This window comes from the organism of the source record quoted next, unplaced genomic scaffold, assembly GCF_019419815.1.
Source record: "Pyrus x bretschneideri cultivar Hongxiangsu unplaced genomic scaffold, Pyrus_bretschneideri_v1 Contig44, whole genome shotgun sequence".
NCBI classification, from domain to species: domain Eukaryota; kingdom Viridiplantae; phylum Streptophyta; class Magnoliopsida; order Rosales; family Rosaceae; genus Pyrus; species Pyrus x bretschneideri.
In genome coordinates, this window is record NW_025999768.1 from 1,092,096 (window position 1) to 1,114,951 (window position 22,856).

A 22,856-nucleotide genomic window follows, 5' to 3' on the forward strand; every position below is an offset into this window, starting at 1 on the left:
TTCAAGACTCAGGGTTTAAAATTTAAGTCACTTGTATTCACCTTTATGTAGATAGCATCGGGGCCCATGAGAAGTTCCTTCAATTCAACAGGTTCTACCTGCATGTGTTTGTAGAGATTTACATAGCTGACTAAGCTCACTCGATTCTCACAACATTAGTAGTTCAAAAATTCATGAAACCTTCTTGATTCCAAATTTTGAGATAGGCCCCTAATCTTGATTCCCAAACTTGATGATCTCACACTGCCTTGCATTCAACAATTCTATTGCCTGAAATAATAAAAAAAAAATTGTTAAAAAGAATACAAAATAGAGAATGCATAGGAGAAAAGGATAATTTCATGGCAAAACAACACTTATCACCTATTAGTAAATTTCTCTAATAGAAGTAGGGTCCGCCAACGCATGTGAGTCACGTCGGCCGGTCTGACCTTCAACAACAACTGAACCGATGTAACCTGTGATCAATGTTTTCTACACACTAATTACAGCATTTTTAAGGTAGTGCACGAATACTTTTGCTTTTTTGTTGCAACTTAATTTATTTAAGGAGTTTATTTAATTCGCAATGTTGTCTTGAAGAATCACACACATATATATAGTTACTCTAGTATTACATGCATAAAGCTTGTTTATCCCAAAAGCGTCCCTAAGAAAACACCTTTGTTCGGTGTTTTTATTCTTGGTGTTTGAAGCTAGATAGTCTATTTCTTTTCCCTCTTTTCCATTGTTCCATCATGATAGCTCTGCCACCGGATGTGCCAGAACATTTAGATCGAGATGGCGACATGCATCAGCTTCTTAATGAGATAAGGGATACAGTAATTGATGAACCATCAGACCAAGAATTAATATTGTACTTCTTGAATAGGTGGATAAACGGTCAACCTTAGCCTTCTCAGTTAGTTGCCCAGATAGATGTCGATGAATTTCGTAGTCCAACCCCGAACAACTTTGCAGTAATGATTTGTGCTTAATTCTTGTTTTCCAAGATTTTCTCTATTCTATATATATTTTCCTTTATTTTTATTTTTTATTTTTATGAATTGTATATATTTTTATTCTGTATAAATCTCCATTTTTTGGTTAAATGTGATAGATGATCTACAACAACTATATTTGTATACGGCAATAGAGAGGGGGCCCGGCGGTCATGAGCTTCCGGATCGACAAGTCTACATTGGACAGGATCCCTTGGATAGAAACATAATTCTTGGATGGTGGATCTCTAAGATATCTAAAGAAAACATATTAGGAATAAGCATGGATGATCCTGAACTTGAAATTTCAATTGGATACAAGAAGTCTTATGTATACCATATAGGCAATAAGCGAAGGGATGTTGTAGGAACACACTGAATTGTTGGCACAATGTTATTTATATTCAATGTGTTCCTACGACAGCCTTTCACTTATTGCCTATATGATATACATAAGGCTTCTTGTATCCAATTGAAATTTGAAGTTCAGGATCATCCATGCTTATTCCTAGTACATTTTCTCTAGATATCTTAGACATCCACCATCCAAGAATTATGTTTCTATCCAAGGGATCCTGTCCAATGTAGACTCATCGATCCGGAAGATCATGACCGCCGGGCCCCCTCTCTATTGCCGTATACAAATATAGTTGTTGTAGATCATCTATCACATTTAACCAAAAAAAATGGAGATTTATATAGAATAAAAATATATACAATTCATAAAAAAATAAAAAAATAAAAAATAAAGAAAAAAAGAGGAAAATATATATAGAATAGAGAAAATCTTGGACAGCAAGAATTAAGCACAAATCATTACTGCAAAGTTGTTCGGGGGTTAGGCTACGAAATTCATCGACATCTATCTGGGCAACTAACTAAGAAGGCTGAGGTTGACCATTTATCCACCTATTCAAGAAGTACAAGATTAATTCTTGGTCTGACGGCTCATCAATTACTCTATCTCTTATCTCATTAAGAAGCTGATGCATGTCGCCATCTCAAACTAAATGTTATGGCACATCCGGTGGTGAAGCTGCCATGGATGGAACAATGGAAAAGAGGGAAAAGAAATAGACCATCTAGCTTCAAACACCAAGAATAAAAACACTGAACAAATGTGTTTTCTTATGGACGCTCTTGGGATAAACAGGCTTTATGCATGTAATAATAGAGTAACTATATATGTGTGTGTGATTCTTCAAGACAACATTGTGAATTAAATAATCTCCTTAATAAATTAAGTTGCAACAAAAAGCAAAAGTATTCGTGCACTACCTTAAAATTGAGGTAGTTAGTGTGTAGTACTACGTAGAAAACATTGATCACAGATTACACTGGTGCAGCTATTGTTGAAGGTTAGGCCGGCCGATTTGATACCGTGGGAAGAGAAAAATCTCTTCACTGCTGCATTTTATCAAACAGTGGATCTTCATGATCAAGAACTCCAATTTTCTTGGGAATCAAATGATTGTACTTGCCCAATTTTATCTCAGAAGTTGTGCAAACTAGAGAATTGAGAAGAGAAAGAGAAATTTTCAAGGAGATTGCAGAAGCGCCAGATTGTTTCTTGACGAGGATACCATGTGAGGATTGAAGCAATGTAGAAAAGAGTGCATAGAGAATTAGAGAGAGAGAGAGCTTGAGAGTTTTGTAAATTGTTTTACAAAGAGAAAAGACACAAGTGCTGAAAGATCAAGGTACTAGACCCGTGAATTAGCCCAAGAGATTTAGTAGATCGAGCACTATCTCAGTGATATGTAACGAGCGTGAGAATCAGCCCAAGGGATTCAGACATGGATTGTTTGCCGACTAAAAGAGACGAGTACAGTGCTTAAAGTACGTTCGACCGTTCAAGATGCAGGGCAGTTATGTTACGACTTTAATAATTTAAAGGTTATGGAACCTAAGGATGTTAAAAGCGACATATGAAGAGAGGGGCAGAGAGAGGGAATGCAGAAATTCTGTATGTTCCAAATGCTAACCCTTATTGGTGGTGTGCTAGCTTTGGTTCATCTGATGAGGGTTTTTGTTTGTGAGGAAACTCTCTCTCTTACTTGATCACAATGTAATAAAGCAGATTTGATTGGTATTTCTAACTTTGTCTAACAAAAGTATCTTGATAAATAAAAATACCGAAATAAAATATAAAGTTGAGATGTGTTATCCACACATTCTTAATGAAAATATATACAATTCATAAAAAAAAAATTAAAAATTAAAAAATTAAAAAAGAGGAAAATATATATAGAATAGAGAAAATCGTGGTCTTTAGGGCAAAGGCAAAGTTCTTAACCGAAAAGCCACAAAAAATTTGCAAAAAAGAATAAAATTACAGCTTTTGTTCAAGATTAAAATTAAATGAAAATTATACATATACTTAAAACCCAGTTTCGTTGGCACTGTTTTCACTGTTCGTAAACAGTGAAAGGCGGAAATGCCCTCGAGTTTCTTCTTTGGATAGCTACTGTTTCATTATTATACAGTAAAAAGTCTCTTTTGCCCTTCCCGGTCACGCGTCTTTCTTCGCTTCTTTCTCTGCTTGGACCGCATCTTTTCTACTTGACCTTTCCACTTTGTTTTTCACCTTCCCTGCTGTGCGATTTTCTCCCTCTTCATCGTTCCCCCTTTTGCTGCCAAATCTTTGCTCTTTCTTCGCAGAATAGTCTTAGAAGAGATCCTGACTTTAATTTTATTTTGGATTTGGTTTCGGGTCTTCTCCGGTGTGCAACCTGTGTTTTGTTTCCGGTCTTCTCCGGTGACGAACCCTTTGTTGGTCAGCGTTTTGTTCTCATCTTGCCATCGGCGGGATCAAAATTTTAAGGTAGTCAAGGTTTTGTCGAAACTGACAACAACGTTTTGTCGAAGCTTATAAAATTGGTTTCGAGCGTTCGTGGCCGTTGGTGCTTAGAATTTCAGAGTGTTGACTCTTTTCGTCGGCGATCCCGGAGTTGGGACTGAGCACGGCGTGCCTTTAAATTATCGTCGGGCAAATTGTATTGAACTCTGGTATCTTCCAAAACTGCTGCATAATAATTTTTTTTTTTTTTTCAAATTTGTGTTCGTTTGAATGAAACCCTAACAGTCTCATTCTGAAGTGAGTTGTAGCGGTTTGTTGAGAATTTGTCGGCTAAGGCATATTTTGTGTTTGGCTTCCTCTACTGACAAGTCTGAGAATTCGCATGAGCTGGAACGCTACTGTTGGTTTGGGTATGCCGTCCCTGCCTCCATTTTTTCACATTTGTCTCTCCGTTTCTTATTTGGATCAGTGGAGTTTGTGTTTTTCTTTTAAGTGTTTAATTTTGTGTGTTTTTATTTGCTTGGATATTGGGTTTGATCGGATTACATGCTTATTTTGTAAGTGATAATTGTTTTTCAATTAATGGGGGTATTTCGAATGAACCAGAAAAGTCAATCGGTTTATGAAGAGCATGTTTGTAGGTTGATAAATTATGAAATCTATGAAAACTGGGCAGATTGATAAATTACATACGTGCTCTTTGTTTGTAGAATTACATACATTATTTGATGCATGTTTGTAGAGCCAGTTTTAAACAAAAACACCTAAAAAATTCTCCCAGCAAGTAGTTAGCAATATTTCTGACTTTTCCAGTTCTGAAAACAATTTGATGCATACAAATTTATTCCTGCTTATTGTTGTTTTACAGCATAACCAGCTTTTCTGTATAGCATGGCCTCCAATCATCATTCATTTGAAGGTACACCACTCTTCCACTATCTTTTATTTATTTTGATAAAATTATCTCTCATATGTTTAACTTATTAACAATAACATGATTTCATGTACTAACTAGCTACCAGGATGCTTGCTTTTTGTATGATTTCCATTATTTGAAGTATCTGAGTAGAGTTTTGTTCGAATTAGAAAAATCAATTTAAACTCAAGCTTCTTTACAAGCTTGAGAAGAGATTTTAGTCTTATAATAGTTAATATTAAGAAACAATTAGAGCCATACATGTACTACACATATTGCTAACTATCCTAAACGAAAAGTGTTGTCGTTGCTGCCTAAACATACCAATCAGTCTACATTGTGTGATTGCATATGATGACTGAGCAGTTTAACCCTCAATTATAACCTCATTTGTAAAGCTTTGGCTATCCCAACTAATACACACCTGTAATTTTGTATTTACACCATACTAAAACATTATCTTTTTCATATGTTCAATCAAAATTTTATCTAATGTACATTCCAAAAAGACAAGCGTGCAAAAATTTGATCACATCGTATAAAATTGCCAGAAAAAAGGTCATTCCCAAATCATGCAAAACTAGCCTTCTTTCCTGCACAAAAAAATGGGTAAACACAATCTATCCTTATTTTATTCATGATATAAGGTAATTAAAACTAAAATATCTTTTTTATGAACATCAATCAGCTTCTCTGCCCGCTAGGTCCATTGTTCTTCATTTTGCATGTCTTTATAGTTAATACTCCTCAATTTGGGATTTCTGTGTTGTAGATTTTGCAAGCAGCGGTTGCATGGGAAGCAGGGAAGCTGTTGGTGATGGAGAGGGTGAAGGTTGCTCCATCTAAGGCCATGGAAATGAGGATAAAGGTCAAATATACCTCAGTTTATCACACTGAACTCTACTTCTGCCGAAGGTCAGCAATAATATCTACTACATACATATAATATACATAATATATATATATATGATTTTATATGATTAAGCTTTGAGAATTGCAAATTTGTAAACTATGAGTAGAGTTTTCCAGGCACATTTACTTCGAGTGAATACATTGATGTTCATTCTGGCCGTCTTTCCAAAATCAAGCCCCTTGCTCAGTTGGACAAAGTTTGCATCCTTAGTTGTGCCATACCAACAGGTTTGGTGTCGTACTCAATGCTTTAGAGCCTTGAATTATGCATCCTCAACTGATACTACATATTGAATCGTTTGCGTTATTACTGAATATTTTGTTTTTTAATATCAGGTTTGGGTTCCCCTCTCAATGTTAGCAAAATGAAAAATTATCCTCAGTGTTGTTTATTGGCCTCGCTGTAAGTTTGGACAAACTTTGTTGATCCCAAATTCTTTGTTCTATTAAATTGCATTTACTTTTTTTTCCGTATTTATATTGATACATGGATGATCTAGGCTACTAAAGGTGGAAAAATTTCTGAGGCGCCAGAGTATTGGGGTGGAGTCGATGGACTTGAAGCCCAAGAGGTTTGACGAAGGTATTTATCTTTTATCTTTTATCTTTATTTTTTATTTTTTATTTTTGACGTTTGGCTTTGGTTTAACAGGTAGTTTAGTGGGAAAACATAGAACATATTTTTGCTTAAACATTCTTTCCCTGGCCATAACTAAGAAATTCGGAGTAAATGAATTTGTGAATTCGAGTGACAATGACAAACCAGTGCACAAGATGAAAAATGATTCGCTATTCTTATTATGTGTGGGACATGAATCAACATAGATAGTTAAGTTGTAACTTTAACTTATATTTTTATTTTCTTCTGCTTCTCATCTACCCAAGTCTACAATGTACATACAGCTAAGGAAAAGACCGAGACATCAACCAGTGCAGAAGCTCCTGATAGGACTAATTGCAGATAGCACTACAAATGAGCACTACAATTTTAAGCTTGATGTTGGTATGTGATTTCCACTCCATCTCATCTTTGTTTTTTTTTTTTTTTTTTTTTTTTTTTTTTAAATGTTAGTTTAATTTTCAAACCTTTTGTACGTATCAAGTAATTCTCCATATAATTGAATAATGGCCTTTTTTTCGTTTCTCTTAGCTCTTCCATCAATTCATTGGTTAAATAGGTTGAAAAATTTATTTTTTTTATATTCAATTCTTACTGATTCCAATTCTTAATATATAGCAAGAGAAAAATTTTGGACAAAGCAAAAAATAACATGATGACCAAGAAAAAGATGGTCATTCCCAAACAAGCATGACCAAAAGATTGACCAGGAAAAATCATAAACACTGAGCAGATGTGTGGTGCCAAGCTTCTGATATGGACATGAATATTTTTCGTATTTGAACGATTTTGATCTTATGAATTTTTGTACATGAATATAGCTTTATAACAGTGAGGAATTGCACACTGCCAATCTCTATCTTAGGTATATAAATCTAACTTCAATAAATTCTGTTTTATGTATGTACATATTATCAAAATATTTTAAACACCCGCAACAACGCGCAGACACTTTTGCTAGTCTGACACTAAAAGGCTATCATAAAACAAATGGCACAAATAAATGATAAAATGCAAAATAAGAAGGTGTGGATTAACATCGTGTTTGTCTAGCCACGTGGAGTTGGTTTAAGATTATGGTGCTTCTAAAAAAAACAGCTGATTAAAAATTTGGAGCAACACAACAAATATGTTTGGAAAAAATAAAAAAAATAAAAAATTTTCTAAAAAATGTAGTCAATGATAGTAGAAAAGTAGAAGCAGGGTCTAACATGCTTCTAAAAAAGGTTTTTTTTTTTTTTTCAAAGAATAGTGAATAGTGCCCATTTAACGAAATTTTCGAAGTATACCTCCACATACTTTATAAAATTTAAATTTTTGCCCCTGTATTATTCTCTATGACAATTATTATATCACATTCAATACCATATCATTTTAGTCATTTAACATATCCACATTAATTTTATATAAAAGTTTATCAAACGCTCGAATACTGTTTTTTTTATTTTTTATTTTGTTATAAGCACTTTAAAAAAAAAAGTTTATCAAACACTCAACAACTTTATTTTACAATTGTTTATTCTCAAAGCACAATAGAAACAAATTTTTTTTTTAAAGCACAACAATATCAAACTAGCTCTTATTATTTCATTCTAGTGGTATTTCTTTTCAGTTGTAAGTGAGAGGTTTTAGATTTGAATCTCGGGATTTGCAAGTCGCAACCAATTTATTCCCTTGTTGAATTGTAATCTTGTCTTAGCCCAAAGATAATTGATCCGGCCCATACACAAAGAAATATCCATGCACATGCTAGAGAATTCTAGCAAAGTTCAAGTTGGTGGAAGAGTCTAGAAGAATGGTGAGGATTCCACCAACATACAAGATTAGTGTAGATAATTCTAGCTTAGGAAGGTAGTGGAATTATCTAGATATCTCTAGCATGATGTTTTCATGCTTCTCCAAGGTTCCATCCATGCCTATAAAAGGAGAAGGCATCCACACCATTTGCAACAACCAAGAGAGCAAGTAGCAAGAAGTGAGAGTGTCAAGTAAGAAGTAAGAAGAAGCAACAAAGCTTTTAAGAGTGTTTGAGTGTTTCCTCTTGTACTAAGTTTGTGAGTGAATAAAAACCTTGTGTAATACTTTGAGAATTCTTTTTTTCTCTTGCCTATCAATTCCACTGCGTTACATTCTCCTTTGTGAGATAAAGCTCTCCAAGTAGTGAAGCATTTTTAAACCTCAACAAAGTGGTACCAGAGCTATGGCTAGCAATGCTATGGCAGCCTTCTAAGTTCCAGTGCTCGACAACAACAACTTCGATAATTGGAGTATCAAAATGAAGGCCCTTTTGGGTGCACACGATGTCTGGGAAGTCGTGGAGAAAGGCTACACTGAGCCAGAAGATGAAGCTACTCTGTCTCAACCCCAGAAGGAGAGTTTGAAAGATTCAAGAAAGAGAGACAAGAAGGCTCTCTATCTCATCTACCAAGCATTAGATGACAATGGCTTTGAGAAGGTCTCAAGTGCAACCTCTGCCAAGCAAGCATGGGAGAAGCTTCAAACCTCTTACAAAGGAGCCGAACAAGTGAAAAAGGTTCGTCTTCAAGTATTAAGAGGTGAGTTCGAATCTCTACAAATGAAAGGGTCTGAATCAATCTCTGATTATTTCTCAAGAGTCTTAGCCGTTTCCAATCAATTAAAAAGAAACGGAGAAAAGTTAGAAGATGTTAGAATTATGGAGAAGATACTACGCTCGTTGGACCCCAAGTTCGAGCACATTGTCGTGACGATTGAAGAAACTAAAAACTTGGAAGAAATTAGTATAGAGCAATTAATGGGTTCGCTACAAGCATATGAAGAGAAACATAAGAAGAGGCAAGGGAATGATGAGCAGCTCCTCAAGACGCATATCCAGCCAAAGAAGAAAGAAGAAAGCTTCGACAACGAGAGAAGCCGATACGGAAGAAGTCGTGGTCGAGGTCGCGGACGTGGACATGGGCGTGGATGTGGTTGGAACTTAAACAACCATAGTAACTATGAAAGAGGAGAAAGCTCAACAAAAGGTCGCGGAAGAGGACGCTCAAACTCAAGGTATGAAAAATCTCAAGTTCAATGCTATAATTGTCAAAAGTTTGGGCATTATGCTTGGGAATGTAGAGCTCCAAACAGCAGACTTGATGAGAAGGTCATTTATGTGAAAGAAGAGAAAGAAGAGAATGGTATTGTGCTACTAGCATGCAAGAACAATGATGGAGACCAAGACTATACATGGTACCTTGACACCGGCGCTAGCAACCACATGTGCGGAAGAAGAAGCATCTTCGTAGAGCTCAATGAATCAGTGAGTGGCAACGTTTCTTTTGGAGATGAATCCAAAATACCTGTAAAAGGAAAAGGTAACATCCTTATTCCATTGGAAAATGGCGGTCACCAATTAATTTCAAATGTCTACTACGTGCCCAATATGAAAAGCAACATTTTGAGTTTGGGTCAACTCTTAGAAAAAGGTTATGATTTTCATACAAAAAATTATATCCTTTTTCTTAGAGATGACAAAGGAAGATTAATTGCCAAGGCGAAAATGTCAAAGAATAGGATGTTTCCCATGAACATTCAAAACGATGTTGCAAAGTGTCTTAAGATATGTTACAAAGACATATCTTGGCTTTGGCATCTTCGTTTTGGGCATCTTAACTTTGGGGGACTGGAGTTATTATCCAAGAAGGAGATGGTGAGAGGCTTACCGTGCATCAGCCACCCTGATCAAGTTTGTGAAGGATGTTTACTTGGGAAACAGTTCAGGAAAAGCTTTCCAAAGGAGTCGACCACAAGAGCCCAGAAGCCACTCGAGCTCATTCACACCGACGTGTGCGGTCCAATAAAACCAAGCTCTTTGGGTAAAAATAATTATTTCCTTCTCTTCATTGATGATTTTTCAAGAAAAACCTGGGTGTATTTCTTGAAGCAGAAATCAGAAGTCTTTGGAGCATTCAAGAAGTTCAAAGCCGCTGTAGAAAATGAGAGTGGTTGCAAGATCAAAGCCATGAGATCTGATCGAGGAGGGGAATTCACTTCGAAGGAATTTCAAGAGTTTTGTGAAGCAAATGGAATTCGTCGACCTTTGACAGTTCCAAGATCCCCTCAACAAAATGGAGTGGCGGAAAGAAAAAATCGAACCATCCTCGACATGGCTCGAAGCATGCTCAAAAGCAAGAAATTGCCTAAGGAATTGTGGGCAGAAGCTGTAGCATGTGCTGTCTACCTATCCAATCGGTCTCCAACAAGGAGTGTGTGGGGAAAAACTCCGCAAGAAGCATGGAGTGGAAGAAAACCAGGTATTTCTCATCTAAGAGTTTTTGGAAGCATAGCCCATGTACACGTACCAGACGAGAAGAGAACCAAACTCGACGACAAAAGTGAGAAGTTCATCTTCATCGGCTATGACACCAATTCAAAAGGCTATAAGCTATATAATCCAAACAATGGGAAGACGGTGATCAGTCGAGATGTGATGTTCGATAAAGAAGGAGAATCAGATTTTGGCCCGTATGCAGGTGATCTTCACTTCTTTCCTCAATTTGAAGAAGAGAATGAACAAGGGATGATGGAGCAAGCAAGAGAGGTTCAACAAGAATCCACTACTCCACCTGCTTCACCAACATCAACCAATCATGGTAATTCATCAGCATCAGCATTAGCATTGTCAAGTGGGAGTCTAAATGAAAGAGAAGTACCACGCACAAGAAGTATACGAGATCTTTATGAGGTAGCTGAAAGACTTGATAATCCTACACTTTTCTGTCTCTTTGCTGATTGTGAACCAGTCGACTTCCAAGAAGCAGTGCAAGATACTAAGTGGAGGAAAGCAATGGATGAAGAAATTGAAGCAATCCAGAAGAATGATACATGGGAACTTGCTATTCTTCCGAAAGGACACAAAGCCATCGGAGTCAAGTGGGTGTACAAGACAAAGAAAAATGCCAATGGAAAGGTCGAAAGATACAAGGCAAGACTAGTGGCGAAAGGCTATAGTCAAAGAGCCGGAATTGACTATGATGAGATATTCGCACCCGTTGCTCGGTTGGAAACTATACGATTACTAATTTCTTTGGCAGCTCAAAACAGTTGGAAGATTCAACAAATGGATGTGAAGTCCGCCTTCCTAAATGGAGTCCTTGAAGAAGAAGTCTACATTCAGCAACCGTCAGGCTATGAGATCAAAGGGCATGAAGACAAAGTTCTGAAGCTGAAGAAAGCCCTCTATGGGTTAAAACAAGCGCCACGAGCATGGAATAGTCGCATCAACAAGTACTTTCAGGAAAACAACTTCATCAAGTGCCCTCATGAACATGCTCTCTACGTCAAAGTCAAAGATGGAGATATTTTGATTGTGTGCTTATATGTGGATGATCTAATCTTCACCGGGAGTAATCCAAGCATGTTTGAAGAGTTCAAGAGAGTGATGACCAAAGAATTTGAGATGACCGACATCGGGTTGATGGCATATTACCTAGGCATTGAAGTCAAGCAAAACGAAGAAGGAATTTTCATCTCCCAAGAAAGCTACACAAAGGAGATACTGAAAAAGTTCAAAATGGACGACTGCAAGCCCGTGAGCACGCCAATGGAGTGCGGAGTCAAACTAACCAAGTATGACAAAGGAGAAAGCGTAGATCTAACATTTTTCAAAAGTTTAGTTGGAAGCTTACGCTACTTGACTTGCACAAGACCAGATATTCTCTATGCTGTCGGATTAATCAGTCGCCACATGGAGAATCCCACAACTACACATTTGAAAACGGCCAAAAGAATTCTTCGATACCTCAAAGGTACTGTTAACTTTGGCTTGTTTTATTCAAGTTCTGATAACTACAAACTTGCTGGATATAGCGACAGTGATTGGGCAGGAGATTCCGATGATAGAAAAAACACTACTGGATTTGTGTTCTTCATGGGAGACACTGCATTCACATGGATGTCGAAGAAGCAACCGATTGTCACTCTCTCTACCTGCGAAGCTGAATATGTAGCTGCTACTTCATGTGTCTGCCATGCAATCTGGCTGAGAAACTTGCTGAAAGAATTAAGAATGCGACAAGAAGAGCCAACAAAGATCTATGTCGACAACAAGTCTGCAATAGCTCTAGCAAAGAATCCAGTATTCCATGACAGGAGCAAGCATATAGATACCCGTTATCATTTCTTAAGAGAGTGCATTGCAAGAAAGGATGTGCAAGTGGAATACGTGAAGTCTCAAGACCAAGTTGCCGACATATTCACCAAGCCACTTAAACAAGAAGACTTTGTCAGACTAAGAATTTCAATTGGCGTCACAAGACAAGATTAAGGGGGGATGTTGAATTGTAATCTTGTCTTAGCCCAAAGATAATTGATCCGGCCCATACACAAAGAAATATCCATGCACATGCTAGAGAATTCTAGCAAAGTTCAAGTTGGTGGAAGAGTCTAGAAGAATGGTGAGGATTCCACCAACATACAAGATTAGTGTAGATAATTCTAGCTTAGGAAGGTAGTGGAATTATCTAGATATCTCTAGCATGATGTTTTCATGCTTCTCCAAGGTTCCATTCATGCCTATAAAAGGAGAAGGCATCCACACCATTTGTAACAACCAAGAGAGCAAGTAGCAAGAAGTGAGAGTGTCAAGTAAGAAGTAAGAAGAAACAACAAAGCTTCTAAGAGTGTTTGAGTGTTTCCTCTTGTACTAAGTTTGTGAGTGAATAAAAACCTTGTGTAATACTTTGAGAATTCTTTCTTTCTCTTGCCTATCAATTCCGCTGCGTTACATTTTTCTTTGTGAGATAAAGCTCTCCAAGTAGTGAAGCATTTTTAAACCCCAACATCCCTAACCCCCTCAATGTAAATATATCATAAATTTATTCGAACTTATGTTTTGTATCTCTACAGTCACATTCTATTTGATTTTTTTTAACAAACGATATTTATCTACACTAAGGGGCTAAAGAGTGGGCTAAGCCTCACAGTGGGCTAGTAATAATATGGTTCAAATTCGCATTTGGCAAAAATCGAACATAAGACATTTCACTTGCAATGGGCTAGCAATACGGTGATTCACATTCTATTTGATTTATGTATTTATTATATCTTTGTATCCAACATTAGTTCCTAAAAACCACCCTTGCTTGTGAAAACCCATCTCAATTATCTAAACTTCTTTTTACACTCAACTAGTTCTCATTAATTATTAAGAAATGCAAAAATTAAAGGCGACTCTAATAAAGAACAGAACCCTAACAAAATTAATTTTTGGTTGCTACTAGAAAACCCTAACAAAATTTTGATCCACCTTTTGCCCACATCAGCATAATCCATACGCAATTATAAAGGTTTTGCATAACCATACTCCTTGAATGGTGATGAACATTGTAAACAAGGAATCGAGGTGACGACGTATGATCACAATATTGCTGGTGTAGGCGGGAAAAGTTTCCACACCAAAATGGTCTGGTAGACTGACACAGAACCAAAAATCTTACGCCTTGTGGGTGTTAATTAACCAAATAAACAGGAAACTTTTACTCTGTAATCTGATATGATACAAGTGTAGTTCTTGTAATTGATCGTAGAAATTTTATAAATGTTGGAATAATGGGTGACATGCCTGCCAAATTAGCTATTGTGAATTGATTAGCTGAGAGTACAGGGTTGTTACTTGGTTGGTTAGTGGCTTGGCTTGCAAGTCAAGTATATAGCTTGTCAATTGTGCAAAAGGCAATTAAGAAGAATGTTGTAATGTCTTAGTAGTATACTTAGCCAAATATTCATAACGTCTAGAATTCTCATTGAAAAGAAACCCCATCCAGATCTCAACAAATCATATATGCAAATCTCGAATACCATTCATCGCACTCCAACCATGCAAACCCCCTTCCTTTGTAACCCTGGCGATAAGGGATTCAGCAGAAACTTTATAAACAAAGCAGTCTTCCACAACCATCCTGACTATCCTCAGTCCATTAAATGAGCCCTTAGCAAAGACAACGTCGTCCTGATCATTTACAAGCAAATTAAGACTCATTTAGTAGGGGGGTAATTTGCAACAATCACAATTAGATCAAATGGAGGTTTTGTTAAGATCAGGTCGATATGACCATATATATGTTTTAGACTAAAAAGACGTAGAATACAGACATCTTTATATAAAATTAAAAAAGGAACAATAACACTTACATGAACAACAACGAAACAGCTCGTCAATTCTTGAAGGGCCTACATCCCAATTATATTTATGAAATTTAATTAAACAAGTAGAAGGAAGGAATTAAACATGTTCCTAACAAAACGTGAAGCTATATGTACCTTTAGATAGGAACAGTTAGGGCCTACAAGAAATGCCTTCAGTTCAGGAAATAGTTCCTGCATGCACACAAGATTATACCAAGCTGAAAATTAGAAAGTTTTTGCATATCTTAAGCATTAAAGAAAGGGGCCTAGACCTGTCTAGGCACTCCCTAGGTCTCAACTCTCACTTAGACAGAAAATAAATAACTTTAATTTGTATTTTCTTTTTTCAATACATTATATGAGACTTGTTAAATACTTGATTGAACATTCATTATATATTGTCCTCCTTGTTTTCATTACGTTTCAATACTTTATAATTTATATATAATTCTATTCCATGTTTGCAATATGTTTTAATATTTTAAAATTTATATATTATTCTATTTTGCAATTTACATATCCCAGTACAATTATATGTTTTTTTTTTTTTTAAGTATAAGTAGAAGTTTAAATTTATATGTTGTATAAAAATTAAAAATTCGCCTAGGCCCCAGCCGACGCTCGACTAATGCCTAGCATCTTTTAGAGCTTTGGTTACACATAATGAGATATATAAAAGGACAATTAGTGGTAATCCGATTATATGTTGTTAACTCATACGATTAGTCATTGATAGGCCTTCTACTCACCGTATTCTTCGCATCTAATGTCAGTGTCAATGGTCAAGTTTTTCATGAAGTGAGTTGGCAGACACCATAAAAAAATGAAAGGAAATCTTTAAGAATTATACATACCCTCTTGATCCCATATTTTGAGCAAAGCCCGCCCACTTGAAACCCAATTTTGATGATTGAAAATAAACGCACACCCAGATATTTTATTGCCTACAATCAAATATTGTGCCCTAAAATCAGAAAAGTAAAACGAAATAGCTCAAAATCATTGTCATGTTGCTACCACAAGAGAGAAAAGAAATTATGTTTTATGAGATCAAGGAGAGTTCAAACGCGATATGAAAAACTACTTCGAATCATAAAGGATCTGACGAACCTCAGGTGCTGAAACAGTACTTGTTGAAAAAAGGAAAAGAACAATCCTAGCCTGGATAAAAATAACTTCGCTCACGTGCCATCTGAGTGCCGAGATTGTCATGGAACCCTCAACCTGACCATATTTACTTTTAATAAAGAAAAAGAGAGGAGATAAAAAAGACAAATGGACAAGATCGTCCGTAAATCCCAGAGAAGCAAAATTGTGCATAATTGGAATTTAACTACTAATCAATCTGAAGTTGATTTCACAAAGATCTATAATTCATGCATATTTAAAAATTCAACACAATTAAGAGCTTTAAAACAACGTCTATTAGGACGGTAGGACATAGCAAAATTTGTTTTCTGAAACAACAATGTATAATTTATGAGTAAGGAAATTTAGGTTAAACCATATCATGGACACATATAATAATATGTGGTATTGAAGTCGAACCTAAAACCTCTCACTTACTAAAAAAAAAAGAATAACAATACTAGATTGTAGTACTAGTGGTTGAAACATACCAGATCTAGTGAGCATGAAATATCATAAAATTCTAGAGCCGATTTTACCATGGGCCAAGCTTCTTGCACATATTTTTCTACACATAGCAACGGAAAGATGACTCGCAGGTGAGAACATTTTGTTCTAAAAAAAATATGGTAGAAATAAGAAAAGATAACAATGATAAGAAAAGGAGAGGAATTTACCTTTGTCTTTAGGGAAGTGCGCAGAGAAAGAGAAAAAATTAGACGAAGGATAAACCTTCTCGATCTCCCTCAATTGTTCTGTTTTCATGGCGTGGATTTAGTAGAGAAAGATGTCAGTGAGATTACGGAAATTCCCTATGTTGAAGATTATAAAGTTAGGGCTTTGTGGAGGTTTTGGATTGAAATTCCACCGGCTTGAGGTTTATAAAGGCTAATCTCCTTGGGGGATTAGGATTCTCTAATCCTGACCATTCACATATATCCAAGGGTTAAAATTTCTTGCCACGGCTTTAACGCGTGTATTTTAATTAATTTGTTGCCCTTTCCCTTCTGACTCGTCTCTTTAAAAAGTTCTATATATATATATATATATATATATATATATATATATATGTGTGTGTCTAGGGTTATAAAAAATGTTGATTAAGAAAAGGGATTCAAAAACAACAGCAGTAACAATGGAAATCGAAGAGAACAGCATCTATGTAGATAATATCTATTATCGTTCAGATTTCACTAAAGATGAGGGTAACCTTTCTACCTAGTTTCTTATTTATTTGTTTATTAAACTGCTTTGAAATTTATGGTCCCTTCGTTTGGAGGACTTTAGGTTTGCAATTGTTTTTAATGTCTCATAAACCTGAATTCTTATTGTTTGATCAGCAATTTTAGTTAAGACTCATTGATCATCAAACCTATGAAAATCCCTTCGGACGGTTTAAAACTGAAAACTACAAACTATGCCATATCTTTTTAAGAATACTGTAGGAATTTAAAAGATATCCTAAGGCTGCCATTATTGGAACAAGTATTTTCTGATGACCAAAAAAAAGGACCAACTATTTTCTCAACTTATGGTCCTTAATTTTCATTGTTACGTGCAGAAAATTATGTGTTAGGTGCTTGGCCGAAGGTGAAATCTTTTTTAGAAGATCACGGTGTTTCGTGCGAATTGCATCTGGTATGGTATTCTTTGTGAATAAGTATATCGTTGTTACAAATCTAATCTAGGTCGATACATTGCAAATTATAAACATTAGGTTCAGAAGTAAATCAATTTATAGTTATAAGTGAATGAGGTTCAGAAGTAAAACACTTTATAGTTTATTAAGTGAATGAGGAAGAGCACGTGAGCCAGACAAAGTGTTAGAGACTTTGGGATAAATTTCAAAAGCTTTTCAAGATTGGAGATTGATCAATGTTCCTTTGGGGACTCTATATCTATGAATCACCCAAATCGAAGTAGATAACAACAACAGCCAAGCTTTATCTCACTAATTAGACAACTGTATAAATCTTAGAACGTCATTGTGCTCGGGTTTGTGCCAAGTACTCCATACTTTTTCTATAGTCTTTTTCAAAGTTTTTCTACGTCTTCCTCTACCTCTTTTGCCCTGAGCTTCCGTCTCATAGTCACATATTCTAACCAAAGCATTTGTAGGTATTCGGTTCACGTGTCCAAACCATCTCAACCCATTTTCTCTCATTTTATCTTCAATTGCGGTCACTCATACTTTACCTCGAATAACCTCATTTTTAATCCTATCATTTCTTGTGTGCCAACATATCCAACGAAACATTCTCATTTCCGTTACATACACTAATTTTTGAAAGCTGATACGGAATGCATTAAAATGTTGTTAAAATGGTTTAGGCTATATTTTCTTGGTTTGTTTTGTATATGGATCCATCTTGGCTTGTTATGCTCTTTAGTTTTGTTTTTCTTATATATAAAAATAAAAAAAATAAAAAAATTATGGGCAGGCTGAGGGTTTCATGACAATTGCAATAGCGAGGACTGTGGAGCAAGATATTTTCGATAAGGCTAGGGTTGTTCTTGACCTTTTGCCAAGTGATCTGGCTCCTTGGGTACGTATCTTTTATTTGTTATGCATCTATCATCTATTCTACGAGGTCAAATGGTTTGAAGTAAGTTCTAAGGTTAGAAGATAATTAGTTTTTGAACCTATTTGGGAGATTTGCTTTTAAATGGATTAAAAGTGTTCTCTAACAATTAAAAGTGCTTCTTCTCCATAACTGGTAGAAGAACTTAAAATGCCTACGGGGAAGTGTTTTAAAATGATTGAAAATGTTTTTGATGAAAGTATTTTTGGAACCAATCCTTAGTAAAGATGCAAGTACATCCTGAAAAATACTTGAAGTGTTTTCTGCAAAAAAGAACGTAAATGGTGTTTCTTCCAAGATGAAGTGCTTTTGAAATCTAAAAACACTTTCACTAAAAGCACTTTCAGTCATTTAAAAAATATTTCCAAACATGCACGTAATTTGCAGGAAAACAACCTGGTAGGTGCTTCTTCATGAAGCACGTAGATTTTTAATACATATTTTGACATGGTTATAGTAGACATAATACAAAGAAACAGACTCAAACTGTCAAACAACCCCTTTAATCTTGCACTGAAATTTTCCTTTGTTGAGACAGCATACAAATGATTAATTTTTGCATTTTTTAAATTTGTTTTTCTGATTTGAGTACACAACATTTTGATTCCAGGCAATAAAACTGCTGAATGCAAGGCAATATGAGATCATCAAGATTGGATATGAAGATGACGGGCTTATCGCAAAATTTGGGATCGATGAGGTGTTGCTTAAAATCCCTTCCAGTATAATTACCCTGGACATTTCTATGATTTTTCCATGCAAGAAATATAAGCTACTAAACTCTTGTCGTTTATGTGCTTGAATCATTCTTTTTAATTGTGTTGCCGGAGCTATCAGTTTCTGCATTTTAATATGTTGATTAGTTGAAACTTTTTGTTTCATGTTAGAAAGGTTTGAAGTTTATGTAGGCTTAAAGAAACATGAACTAATGTTGTGAGAATACAATGAGCCTAGTCAGACCCAAGGCTTTTTTCTAATAAGCTGGTGATATGCAAATACTCACACTTTTCGGCTTGTTCTTTCCAAATATACTACTATCGATTGCAGAGGGAATGTGATGAACGGAAGGAACTTCTCCTTGGCCCAGATGATATCTACATAAAGGTGCCTATAAGTGACTTGAATTTAAAGCATGTGCTCAAAATAGTTTCATTCTTTCTGCTAACTGTTTTCTTATTTTTTTTACCATATATAACTGGGATGCAGCCACTTGAAGAACTAACAGGATGTTTTGTCATCGTTAACGTAAGTGTTGATGTTTTCTTTTTTATTTTGATGGTCGCATCGCACTGGACTTTTTCTTCTACTTAATGACCTTTTTTTGGTAAATGATTAGTGGAACACCGATACTGTTATAGCTACGGGCTTGTTTGAAGGACTAAAGCTAGTCAGGATGATTGTGGAAGAGTGCATCGTTTGTAAAATTCCTGCTGTCTGACATTATCAGTAAGATTAGAACTCAGGGCGCTGGGGCTTTATTATGGTGATATCTTTCTTGTTTCTGAGGTGATATACGTATATGAACTCTTAAGGTCCAAATCAGTTCAATCTATCAAAACGTCACACAAAAAATTGTATTTGAAGGATCAAGGATAATATCTTAACGCAGTTTTATCAAGGTCTAGTAATACTATCTCTGATGTTGGAAAACTTCCTAAGTTTGAATCCCCTACAACCCTACCCTCCTGATAAAAAGAAAATAATGAATAATAGAAATTTTCCTTGCCTTAGTATTTTATGTGTGCGCTCACCTGCAACATTATATGGCATTAGGGTTGTATTTGATCGATCAATGATAAATTGAATGCAATTCTACATTTGGCTGCAAAGACCAGTTTTTTGGTTTTTTGGGAAGATGGAGACCAACTCCAACATTTGGAAGGAAGTTTTTCGGCAGCAGCTGCTGCACTTTGAGACGAGAGGAATTTGTTAGCTTGCTCTCAAACGGTTCTTTTTTTTTTTTTTTTTTTTTTTTAATGAAACGATAGTTGAATCTAATTATGAAAAACAAGTCAATCATGGCGGGGGGAATCCTCAAGGAGGATATCAAGGATTAAGTCCGCCCATGGGGGTGTACCCATTTACAATCATGATCGAAGTAAGACCATATATCACTTACAAGTGAAGATGAATAGCACTAGACCGTAATACTAAGTGAGAGAGGTCTTAGGTTTAATTCTCGTCAAATGCGAGTTTGAACCATATTATTGCTAGCCTATTATGAGACTAAGCCAAAACCCCATCATCTGTCTTGTGTAGATAATATCGTTTATTAAAAATAAAAATCCAAAAGTATTTTTTTCTCCTCCAATGCAAGATTATTAAATAATGAATTTAGGCAGTTTTTTTTTTTTTTTGTAACTTTTAAAAAAATAAATTTATGTAAATTATCCTAATTTATTTTTAATGAATATTTTAACTTAAAAATATTTAGATTCCAATAAATAATAAAAAATCACTAAACCAGTCTCATGAAACGTTAAAGTCATGGAACATGTGTTTTATGTAACTCATGGACTAACACAGAAAACACTTTCTACATATGTACAAGGAAGTCATAAAACAAATGATAGAAATGTATAACACACGAAACAGTATGAAACACATGAAGCAAATACCACCATGGATATCTCCCTTTCTCTGCACCTTCTCTTCTTGTGTTTCTCTTTCCTAGCTTTTCTCTTTCAGTATTTTCCTTTACAGGCTAAAAATTCTATTAATTGGTATCAAAGCCACAGATCCACCATGGGTGTGGTGTGTGGTTCTGATCATTCGACGATTTCACCCCATCATCCCCACGGTTCAAAGTTTCATGGATTTCATGACTGCCGTCCAGAATTCCAACAAATATATTTGTACACACCAATAGTGCGGGTGTTGGACGATTACGATCTTTCTCTAGCAGCCGATGATTAAGCGAATTCATGACATACACTATAATCTTTCTCTAGCAGTCGGACGATTATATTTATTTTGAAATTGTTACTTTTGGGTCTTGTTTGGTGTGCCCAAAAGTAACCATTTCAAAATAAATATTTCAAACTTAGTGAAGTTACAAAAATGCCATTTCGTTCCATAAATTCCGGAACGGGTTTTCATCTTAATCTTACATATGGAACCCTTTAAATAGGAGGGTACCTTACATTAGTAGAATAGGCAATTAATAACATATTATAGTTACAATGCAACCTATAATTAAAATAGACAAAAGCATGGCTTTGATAGACGAGAAGCCACCAACATCTATATTTAATATAGGGACCATACTTGTTGTAGTGCCTACATGAGACTCTTATTCTCCCAAAAAATTCGTCCTCGAGCGTACATTGGTCTTTCCTCGATCTTTCGGATGTCCGACTAGTACATTCCACAATAGCCAGTTTAGCACCAAAGTTTTCCAATTACATGAGCAAATCCAAATACTAGAATATTCCAAGTATTTTGCTTTCCAAAACTTTCTCAAATTATGTGCACCCCTTAACCGTTTCATGATAGCAACAATTTCTTTTGAAAATTGCTCATCAATCTTCTAGATTTCCTTCTGATATTGATGACTTGGAAAAATGCTTTGCTCCAAGTATATTTTCCTACTATGGAAAGCAATAAAGGATTCCCAAATGTAGTCACATATATAATGGGTATCAAGGTCAAATATTACCTCTTTATGATGATGCACACACCATTCTTTCACAGATGAACTCATTCTTTTGTCAACGTAGCAGTATTCATAAAAAATTGGAGTAGGATTGGCATTGACTCCAAGTTGCAAGCAACACTAGTAATTAACCACTGTAAACATAACCTTGTAATCTTCATCTTGCCAATCACCATAAATTAGTAGAGAACACCCATCGAAAAATTCTCTTCGAGGTCGTTATCACCATCAACATACTCATCAGAAATTGGTGGGGAATTCTAATTGACAACAGTGATTTCTTCAATAGTATGCTCATTAAATAAATTGTCAATCACAGCCATAGTCTTCAACTGCAGCGAAAAACCTGCTCTAATGCCACTTGAGGCAGAAAAGACCAAGGGGCTCGAAAAGACAAGGGGAAGTAACCTGGGAATCACTCAACCAAGGGCAACAGAATCACTCACGTTGCTAATCAGTGGAATCGCTCAACACAACCAAGTTTCACACTTGATTTTAAGGAGGAGAAAATCACTCTCTTCTTAGATTGATTATAATTCACTAAATTGACTTCTTAATCTTACATATGGAGCCCTTTAAATAGGAGGGTACCTTACATTGGTAGGATAGGCAATTAATAACATAATATTGTTACAATGCAACCTATAATTAAAATAGACAAAAGCATGGCTTTGATAGACGAGAAGCCACCAACATCTATATTTAATATAGGGACCATACTTATTGTAGTGCCTACATAATTTTCTGTTTAACGATCCTTAATTTTTCTTTTCATGTAAATGATTAGTGGAAGACCGAAACAGTTGTTGCTACGGGCTTAATCGAAGGATTAAGGCTAGTTAGGATAGTTGTGGAAGACTGCATCTATTACAAATTATAAATCCATGCTGCACACCTTATCGACAAGATTAGAACTCGAGGTGCGAGGGCTTTATTATGATACGTTGCGCTTTGTCAAAGGAGCAAAGAGTTTTGGGTTCTAGGAATGATTATTGGGAGATGTCAAAATTATATTACGTTTTTTTGGAGCTTTTGATTTGTACCCATTTAACAAAATGAAATGTGGGAGAAAAAAACCACATTAATATCACATATGCACTTATAAGTAGATATGGTTGG

At 35.7% G+C, this 22,856-nt stretch overlaps 1 long non-coding RNA gene across 3 annotated transcripts; it reads left to right on the forward strand.

The window, feature by feature from the left end:
* Nucleotides 1–3,533: 3,533 nt before the first annotated feature.
* Nucleotides 3,534–7,468, forward strand: LOC125469619. Of its 3 annotated transcripts, none has more exons than XR_007251853.1 (9): nucleotides 3,534–3,989; nucleotides 4,079–4,190; nucleotides 4,649–4,699; nucleotides 5,469–5,611; nucleotides 5,726–5,836; nucleotides 5,945–6,011; nucleotides 6,109–6,191; nucleotides 6,494–6,611; nucleotides 6,846–7,468. It is a non-coding gene; the product is annotated as an uncharacterized LOC125469619 (long non-coding RNA). The 3 variants fall into 3 exon arrangements; XR_007251852.1 differs by having other exon boundaries at nucleotides 3,538–3,989; nucleotides 6,512–6,611; nucleotides 6,846–7,466; XR_007251854.1 differs by lacking the exon at nucleotides 6,846–7,468 and having other exon boundaries at nucleotides 3,537–3,976; nucleotides 6,512–6,611.
* Nucleotides 7,469–22,856: the final 15,388 nt, after the last annotated feature.